Source organism: Penaeus chinensis, chromosome 38, assembly GCF_019202785.1.
Source record: "Penaeus chinensis breed Huanghai No. 1 chromosome 38, ASM1920278v2, whole genome shotgun sequence".
In the NCBI taxonomy this organism is placed as follows: Eukaryota; Metazoa; Arthropoda; class Malacostraca; order Decapoda; family Penaeidae; genus Penaeus; species Penaeus chinensis.
In genome coordinates this window covers 31,151,883-31,161,882 of record NC_061856.1, presented here as the reverse complement: position 1 = coordinate 31,161,882, position 10,000 = coordinate 31,151,883, and positions in this window count along the sequence as shown.

The window sequence follows — 10,000 nt, the reverse complement described above, 5'->3', positions numbered from 1 at the left end:
TCTTTCTCTCTCTCTCTCTCTCTCTCTCTCTCTCTCTCTCTCTCTCTCTCTCTCTCTCTCCCCTCTTCCATTTAGCCTAATGAGCCCAAAAATTGAATTGATTTCTTCCCAAGAGTATTCTGACGGTTGTTAATAGTGAGGAACTCTTCCATATCATAATTATAAGAGGGGAATTTTTGTATAACTTGTAGTTGTTATTATAATATCTAGTAAATTATACAAATAAGTATGTGTCTAGATGTATATAATCTCTCACAACGCACTCTCATTAGCTCTGTCCTATTTTTCGGTTGTGCGATATTTTTGTGGTAAGCATTTTTTCATTGCATTTTTTTTTTTTGTAAGTGGTTCAGTGATACCTGTTCTAGAAAAATAAACGAATGCGAAACTATGAAGAAGAAATAATGGATATCTGCCACAAATAAAGCTGCCAACGAGGATTCTCCTCATTACAGAGAGGGGGCTATATGTTGCTAATTTGACTACCTTGGTCTCTCTCTCTCTCTCTCTCTCGCTCTCTCTCTCTCTCTCTCTCTCTCTCTCTCTCTCTCTCTCTCTCTCTCTCTCTCTCTCTCTCTCTCTCTCTTTCTCTCTCTTCCTCTCGCTCCCGCTCTCGCTCTCTCTCTCTCTCTTTCTTTCTCTCTCTCTCTCTCTCTCTCTCTCTCTCTCTCTCTCTCTCTCTCTCTCTCTCTCTCTCTCTCTCTCTCTTCCTCTCGCTCTCGCTCTCTCTCTCTCTCTCTCTCTCTCTTTCTCTCTCTCTCTCTCTTTCTCTCTCTCTCTCTTCCTCTCTCTCTCTCTCTCTCTCTCTCTCTCTCTCTCTCTCTCTCTCTCTCTCTCTCTCTCTTTCTCTCTCTCTCTCTTCCTCTCGCTCTCGCTCTCTCGCTCTCTCTCTCTCTCTCTCTCTCTCTCCTCTAGATTTTATCTGTATAATTAGATTGAGTAACGGTAATGAGGATAACAAACTATGTAAAGTAGGCACTGTTCACAATAAAAAACAACAACTCTTAAACCATGGAATTGATATCAAGAAAAAGGTTTACAAAGACAGTCATATTCAATTTCTCTAACAGAATATTAATTGAGGAACAAAAGGATGTACTATCCCATGGCCTGGACTATTGTATACCTCAATATAAAATTGCCTACCATAAGTTTTACTTGTACTCGTTGCACCCTAAAGAATTGTGACATTCATAATAACAACTTCACAGCAATGTTGCTGGCAATATTACATCTATAGCCAAAAATATACTCATTCTTGATAAAACAAGATCTTGTTTGTCTGATATCTCGTGTCACCTCTACAAACGCTTAAAAATGACAACACAATAACCATTAACAAACTTGATAATGGACGGGGAGTTATTTTAAACAAATGTGACCGCAAACTAAAGATGATGGAAATTCTAAACGACCGGTCCAAATTCAAACGAATCACGACTGAAGTATCCACCCATTTACTATACCTAGATGACAAACCAAATAGACTTCTTCGTAATATAATCATCCATTAATGAAACACTATAATTTTCTTTGGATTTCTGGCTCCAGACCTAACATACTCTAGAGACTGCCCAAATTGCATAAACCAAATACTCCATTGAACAGAAACCTATTATCTCCTCAACTGGCACTTTCAGTTATGATACTGCCAAATATCCCGTTCCTATCATCTCTCCCTTAACAATTAACTGATAAACTATTGATAATTCCGCCTCTTTTGTTAAAGAAATCGCATCCCTTAACCTCCAACGGCCCATTACCATGGCTGGTTTCGATGTCGAATCGAAACTACAAGAGACCACAAATATAATAACAACCTGGACACCATGTATCTTAACAAATTAGGATTAAATTGACCTTCATAAAATTACTTGAAATTATAGCCCATCATTCAGTTTCTACTTTTGACGATCGTCTGTATACTCAAACAGATGGTGTAGCCATGGGCTTCCCCCTGGGACTTTCTTATGCAAATACTTTTTTGTCATCATGAACAATAATGACCAGGACACAGTCCATCTGAATTCGAACCTCAAAATGATCGTCGGCATTGCGACGGATACTTTTGTGCTCTTCTAACACCCTTCTCACGTAAAACCTTTTTTGACATATCTGAATTCCGAACACCCTAGCATCAAATTTACCTGTGAAGTGCAAATGAACACCCAATTGCATTTTATATACCGTGATCACAAATGACACATTTTACCGTAAACCAACTTTCGTTGGCCTCAGCCTACACTTCCTCAGTTATACCCCATATGTTTACATAATTAACAGTACTGAAACTCTCATCAGTAGGGCCTATAATATATGTGGCAACTGGACCGCTTTTCATGAAGAATTTTTTATTTCTGAAAAAAATACAACAAATAGGTTCCCATTTTGTTTGATAAGATAATTAGAACTTTGCTGTGTAAAAAAAATCACCAACCTACAAACTGTCTCTACTGCCAAAAAAAAACAAAAAATATGCTAAACTATCCTGTATAGGTGATCTAAGCTTTGAAATCAGGAAACGGTTAAACACTCCTGCAAAATATTTACAACTAGATTAAATTTACTTTTGTTTTCAGTAAACACTTTTGTAAAGTTCATAAAACAACCTATAAATTACAGTTCTGACTTGTGTTCTAATGTGGTATATTTATTTACCTGTCCTAGCTGCCAAGTTAGGTACGTGGGATCAACCTTATCCTAGAACACATATGGAGGTCTTTCAGAACTGGCCTCCCGCTGAGCAGGCCATCATTCTCGACAATAAGACAGCATTCACTACATCACACACCCTTTCTATGACTCAGATTTTAGTATTTTGTTCCACACACTATTCCCGCCAAGACCTCATCATTTTAGAGTCCTTCTTTATATATATATATATATATATATATATAAATCCAGAATTAACCACCAACCACCTTCTTCACTCACAAGACTTCCATCGCCATTTACACCCACTTAGGTTAGTTTGACACTTACCTTTATGTATATATGTATATATTTTATGTTCCTGCAAAACAAGAACCACCGAATTTGTAGAATTGGTCGTCTAATTAATTACCTTATCCCTTAGTTCCCCCTGTTTTAGCACTGATGATGAAGGTTTCTGACACCTTTGAAACGTTTGCGAAATAAAGATGAAAAATCTTACCGGCCGTGCTTATCTACATTTTCGTTCTTACGATCCGACGTTTATGTGGCAAACCCATGACGGAATATACACACACACACACAGGTATAGATAGATAGATAGATTTATATAAATGTAAATATATATGCATATATTATATAAATATATGTGTAAACATATGAATGGTAAAACACTCTTCCGAGTTGATACTCATTTTCAATAAATCTAGCTTTTGCATTATGTCTTTCTACCATGTAAATATGTGTGTGTGTGTGTGTGTGTGTGTGTGTGTGTGTGTGCTTTTGATTTTAAAAAATATATATATTAATTATTAACATTGGTAACACGATAAAATATTTCATTATAGTATTGAAAATCCATAATAGGATTTTTGCCAGATATAAATAGCGATTTTTATGTTCATTCTGACAGACTTACGTATCAGTACAGTTATCATCCACATTGCGGTTTTCATTATAGCAGCATGATGGAGTTCTTATCTAGCATTTATGTTATTGTTAAGCTTTCATAATCTTTACTGGCATTTATGACATGTTTCTCGCGACTAACATGTTTAACATTATGAAACACAACAAAGGAACTGTAATAATAGCAATGATGATTAGCATAATGATAATGATGATGATAATAATAGCCAGGATAATAATACAATTAATAATTGTAATGATAAAATTAAGAATAATGATAATGATAATAATGATGTTAAAATATAATAATGAAAATAGTAATAGGAGTAATAACAATAGTAATAAGAGTAACAATTATAATAAAATATAAAAAATTTGATAATGATAATAACAGTAGCAGTAATAATAATGATAACAATAATAATGATAATGACAAGATAATGATGATAATAACAGTTATGATTATCATAATAATAATGGTAGCAATACTACTACTAATAATAATAATGGTAGCAATACTACTACTAATAATAATAATTACGATAATAATGATAATAATAATGATTATTATTATAGTTACATTAATGATAATAATAATGATAATGAGGATATTAACAACATCAAACACAAAATGAATAGTAACAGAATTTGGTAGTTTTCGGAGTCAGCAATCCATATTCGTTTTACAAACGATTTGGCAGCGGTGTCTCATATACCCCTTTCATGTCCCAGTTTCCATCATGCTCAACCATCTCCCTATACGTTTCGATTTAGTGAATGTCTTGGAAGTTTTGAATCGACTGTGACAAAGTTGCCTGTTCATTTCTTCCTAGTAGATTTCTTGTGGAATTCCTCTTATCCCATCGACTTTGATCTTTATCTAGCACAGCTTAGGGAAGTGTTAAAGGACCTTGCAAATTGCAGACTCTTGCAGTCCTCTCCGGCAGCCGTGCATCTAGTAGTGCACCGCGATCGCCTCGCTTTCCCAAAGGAACAGGGAACTTCACTAAATAGACTTTGAGAATCAACTCGAATGACGTCCCGGTCGTACTTATCAGACTTCAAAGAGTCTTCTTGACGTTGCGTTCTGGTCACCAATGGGAAGGATGGCCATTTTATATACACTTCGGACAAACGTAGATGGGAATTAACGATACTAATAGCATTGATAATGATTGTAATTATAATCATAGATATGTTATTTCTTGAATTTTTCATTTTTTTGATAATGTTTCTTAACACGACCAGCTGTTGTTTATTTCAGGCTCAAGTGTGCATTATAAATAAGACATATCAGATAATATATACAATAAGGTTCAAGGACTTTTGCGTAATTTTAGTATTTTTATAACTGGTATCTATTGCTATTCTTCTGCTATTTTCTTCGAAATATGAAGACATATAAATGTGCGTGCGTGTGTGTGTGCGTGTACGTGTGCGTGTGCGTGTGTGTGTGTGTGTGTGTGTGTGTGTGTGTGTGTGTGCGTGTGTGTGTGTGTGTGTGTGTGTTTGTGTGTGTGTGTGTGTTTGTGTATGTGTGTGTGTGTTGCCGGGAATAATGTCAGGGCAAGATAAATTCCTTTCTTCATTATGATGAATGATATACATATATGATTAACATGCACTGAACAACCAAATTATTGTTGATAGATGTTCTATACTTCGTTTTCTTTGGATTTTATGATTATATCTTCACTGAAGAACATGGCCTACAAAGATTACATATTTATTCATAGGCATTCATAAGTCATCTGTTTCAACGTATGAAAACCGTAGGCCTACAAAGATTATATATTTCGACGTACGGCATCCATATACCTATAAGAGTCCTCTGCTTCAGAAATATCGAACAATGCATAATACAAATAAAGTTAAAAAAATATATATATTGTATTCGAAAATGCCTTTCCTGAACTTTTCTACACCTATAATAGATTCGCAGTATTTTCAGTATTTTTTTTTTCTTTCGACTTTGAATAAATGCTTCATGTGTGTGTGTTCCATTATGTTTATCTGCAGCATCATGGAACTGAATGATATCGATTTAAGCGTAATCATTTTCTATCATACATAGATAGCCTTCCATTCAACGATGAAGATGTTGAAAGGCTGCAGCATATAACTATTTCACCTTCCCTTGAGCCAATATACTTTACATGAAACATTTATTCAAAGTCGAAAGAAAAAAATGACTGAAAATACTGTGAATTATTTATAGGTGTGGAAAATTTCAGGAAAGGCACTTTCAGATACTAAATATATATTTCAACTTTATTAGTATTATTGCAATGTTCATATATGTATATATGTTTATGCATTTACACACACACACACACACACACACACACACACACACACACACACACACACACACACACACACACACACACACATATATATATGTATAGAGAGAGAGAGAGATTATAGTAGATGGGCTGCATCTACTACTTGAACTGGTCTATATCTCTTTGGAGAGATATTGTAGCGGGTGTGAGGTTCCACTGGTATGGCTGGAGATAAGGAGGCGAACAACGAGGAAGCCGGATAGGCGGCGAAAGCCTGGGCGGCCCTTCCTTGTCTTGCTACTTCTTGTCGTGGTGAACTGGAGGATCGTGAGATGCTGATCTCGATTCCGGATCCCGAAACTTAAGTAATCGGGAGCTGTATCAGCGAACAGGGAACGTGGGGAGCCTGCGATCCGGTGAGAGAGCCGAGAGGTGTTCATGTCAACCAATCAGGTCTCTGAAGTGAGTCGAGAGAAGCACCTGTTAGTGAGAGTGCGTGGACGAGGCTGTTGGACCTGATGTGACCGAACCTGGGAAGTATGCGGATCTTCAGGTTGCGGAAAGTACTGCTATAATATATATATATATATATATATATATATATATATATATATATATGTATATATATATATATATATATATATATATATATATATATATATATCACATACATATAAACACAGGGACGTGTACACAAAGATAATTGGATACACAGTCACAATAAGAATCGAAAACTATCGTTACGTTTCGAACCTGTCAAGAGTTCGTCATCAGACGAATAAAATTGTGGTGGTATAACGAACAATTAAAAACAGCATAGTTTTAATATCAATAAGTTTGTATATCCCTTGCCATGATATATTTTGATGTGTCTGAAAAGTAAATTACACTATACAAGAGACATACACTTATAAGGCAAAAGACGCAACAGCCTATTCTTGACAGACTGATGTAAAATGATTTGGTGAGCGCAGAGTGACGTGCTTGGAAGGGAGTGGCGTATCATCTAAAGGAAATGGAACAGTTTGAAGCCGGTTACCTTGTGTTGAGAGTAAATGGATTTCTTTGACCGAGGGACGTGTAAACTGTTCTTGTATTCACACCTACACGTAGATTTGTGTATGTGTGTAGCTGTGTTTGTGTTCATGGAGCTGCTATAATAAATGTACCCGATATAAGTTTGTTTTTCATAAAAGATAAAGGAACTTTAGATTCACTTTGCGGGCACGACAGTGTGATAAACAAGTAGAAGAAAATGATAACTGAGAAATGCATGGAACAGATAGCAGAAAGGTCTTTGATAATATTACTGTATATAAGTCATCCAAAACTACATATACATTCGCTCAATTCCACCCGAAGAAAAATGTGATCTTTTTAAACATTTCCTCTTTACTTATTAGCTCAACCTTTTCCTACCTTCGTTCTCATCCTTGCACCGCCCCCCCCCCCCACCCCACCCCCGCGCTTGGAATATCAAAGCTGTCCCTTCGCCCAGCGCCAGACTCCTTCGACATAAACTTAAAAGCGGTAGAGAAAGCGTGCCTAATACTTTCTGCCAAGGATTACAGTTGTCTTAGAAGAACACTGATCCACCTCTCAGGGTATATTGCACTTGTCCGAACAACAGCTGCAGACCACAACAGTTTCTCAGACGCCATGTTGTTTACTCAGGAGCCATCAGCGACTATGAGATCCATAGACAAGAATGCGGACCCTGAGTGACCTTGCATTATTGCCAGCGGTGTGATAATAGTCTTAATATTACTGATAGCAGATGTGAGGATGTGTTTTTTTTTTTACTGTGCATTACGATACTTTTGAGTATTGAATACGTCTGTATATATATGTGTGTGTGTGTGTGTGTGTGTGTGTGTGTGTGTGTGTGTGTGTGTGTGTGAGAGAGAGGGTAGGGGTGGGGAGTGAGTTAGTGAGTAAGTACGTGTGTTTATGTGATTGATGTCTTCTCAGTTTACTGCTAATGGGGGTGTATGAGATGTATACGTTCTCAGGCTATTGCATGTGCGGTGTGCATGATTTATGTAGACTCTGTTTACTGCAATTATGGTGTGTATGATACATACCTTCTTTGACTACTTAACCTGTGGAGAATAATGTTTTCTTGGTTTACTGCCTTCGTACGTGAATTTCAAATGGCCTGTGAATAACACATACACCATTAAGGCCTTACAAATGGCGCAGGTATAATTATCCAATAATACTAATATACGGGGAATATATCACGTCTGATCTAACGTCGTAGTGGCTCGTATACTATTACTTAATATTTAACTAAGAGACTGCCTTGTGTCTCGGGTTTCTCTATGGCGGCTCAACGCGCTGGGGTCCGGGTGCGGGAGAGCGGAGCTTTCCTCTCCTGTAATTTGCGGTGAGCTTTGTCCTCAAGCCGACATTGTGTGCCCGGGTTCCTGGTGCTTCACGCTTCACTGGCCCCGCGGAAGTACCCTCGCGGCGCTGGCGAGATGAGTGAAAGACGAGGTTTGAGGGGGAAGGAAAAAATCAATGATTGATTAAGCTTTGCCTCTTCTCGCTCCATACACCTCCGTTGGACTCCTTGGCGAGCGGGGAGGCCGGGCGAGGCGGGCGGAGTCCTGGGCACGGACGCCCCGTCGCACGTCCTCCGCAAGCGTGACGATATCGCTTTTAGCATGAACGAATCCAAAGTTGTTTTTTTATCCTTTAGGTTAGGTGAGTGTGCGTGTGTCGTTCTTTATTATTATGAGGGTGACATAACGCGCCAGCCGGTCGACGCGAGTGTGCATAAACCCTCTCAAAGGGATTTACCTGACGCCTCGAGTCACCTGAGGGGAGGACCGTCGCCCGAGAGGATCATCTCTACTCGAGGTCAAGATTTGCAGCTTCTCTTCCCGTTTCAGCATCGGTTTCCGCGAGAGGAAAGCTGCGGGTGAGCTTCTGTGTTGATGGGGGTTCGCTCTGTAATTAACAAATGATTCCGCTTGGCGGCTGTTCACCAGGCTGAAGCTGGAGGTTGTGTTTGCCGAGGTTGCTACTGTAGATTTTGGATTTTTTTCTAAGATTTTAGAGTGAATATGCATTGATCTAATTTATCGTAACCCATGACTCTAACGCTAACGTATAGTATTAAAAGCTGAAGAGTTTTACACACGCTATATGTAGGATTCTTTATACATTTTAGAAGCAAAGCGTTGCATCCCCAGTGAGGGAATAGTTTCAAAACGAAAATATGTATCACACTCCATATTTTCCGTAATAAACTCACCAGGCATATAAAAGCCATCATAAAAGGCAGTAGCCTCATCGCATCTCGTATCCACCTACCCTTCACATGGCATCCTAAGTCATGACTCCGCCCAAACTTTTTACTCCCTCTAATACTCGAGCCCCTATCAGGCCAAACCCCGTCTGCATGCATAATAAGACAGCTTCCCGGGATGCTTCCAGAACCCTCCTTGTGGAGAGCCTTCTAAAATCTAAATTACAGTTATCGAGTGGACTTGATGAGCCTTTTGTTCGGCGGTGGTTATGAATCCTTGACACTTCGGGTTTAATGGGCCTTTATTTGACGGCGATGTAACGTACTGGTGGTTATGAATCCTTGACACATTCTCTGGAGAGTCACGTATCCCATTTTCCCCCCTTTTGAGCTGCAGCCTGGAGTTAAAAACGGCGTAAAGCGGGAGTTCCCACGCGTTGAACATCGTGTAATATGAACAAGGAACGTGACAAAAGTCGAGGAGGGAAGACACAGGTATTCGTCACCGTCGGGCAATCACCTCTCCCATCTCGAAGACGTGACTGGCGACGAAGAGGAAGAGAGAGAAAAAAAAAAGGAAGAAGAAGAAAAAAAAAAAAGTAATGGTTTACGATTTTTGGGTTGGTTTGTCAAATTTATTGTGAATGTTGCATTGCCAGAAGAGGGCATTGAGTTGGTAGGATCTTGACTTGTAAGTGATTGCATGTGGTTTCACGTTAGTGTTTGATACGGATAATGCACATTTCAAGAGGTCTTTGTTTGACGTTCTTTGAGGTGCTTTGCGAATTTTATATCAGAAAGGTGGAAAAAAAACACTTGCACAAATGAACAAGCCATACAAAGAAGCTATGATTCTTGTCGAAGTAAATACATATGCATAGAGAAGAAAACAATATTT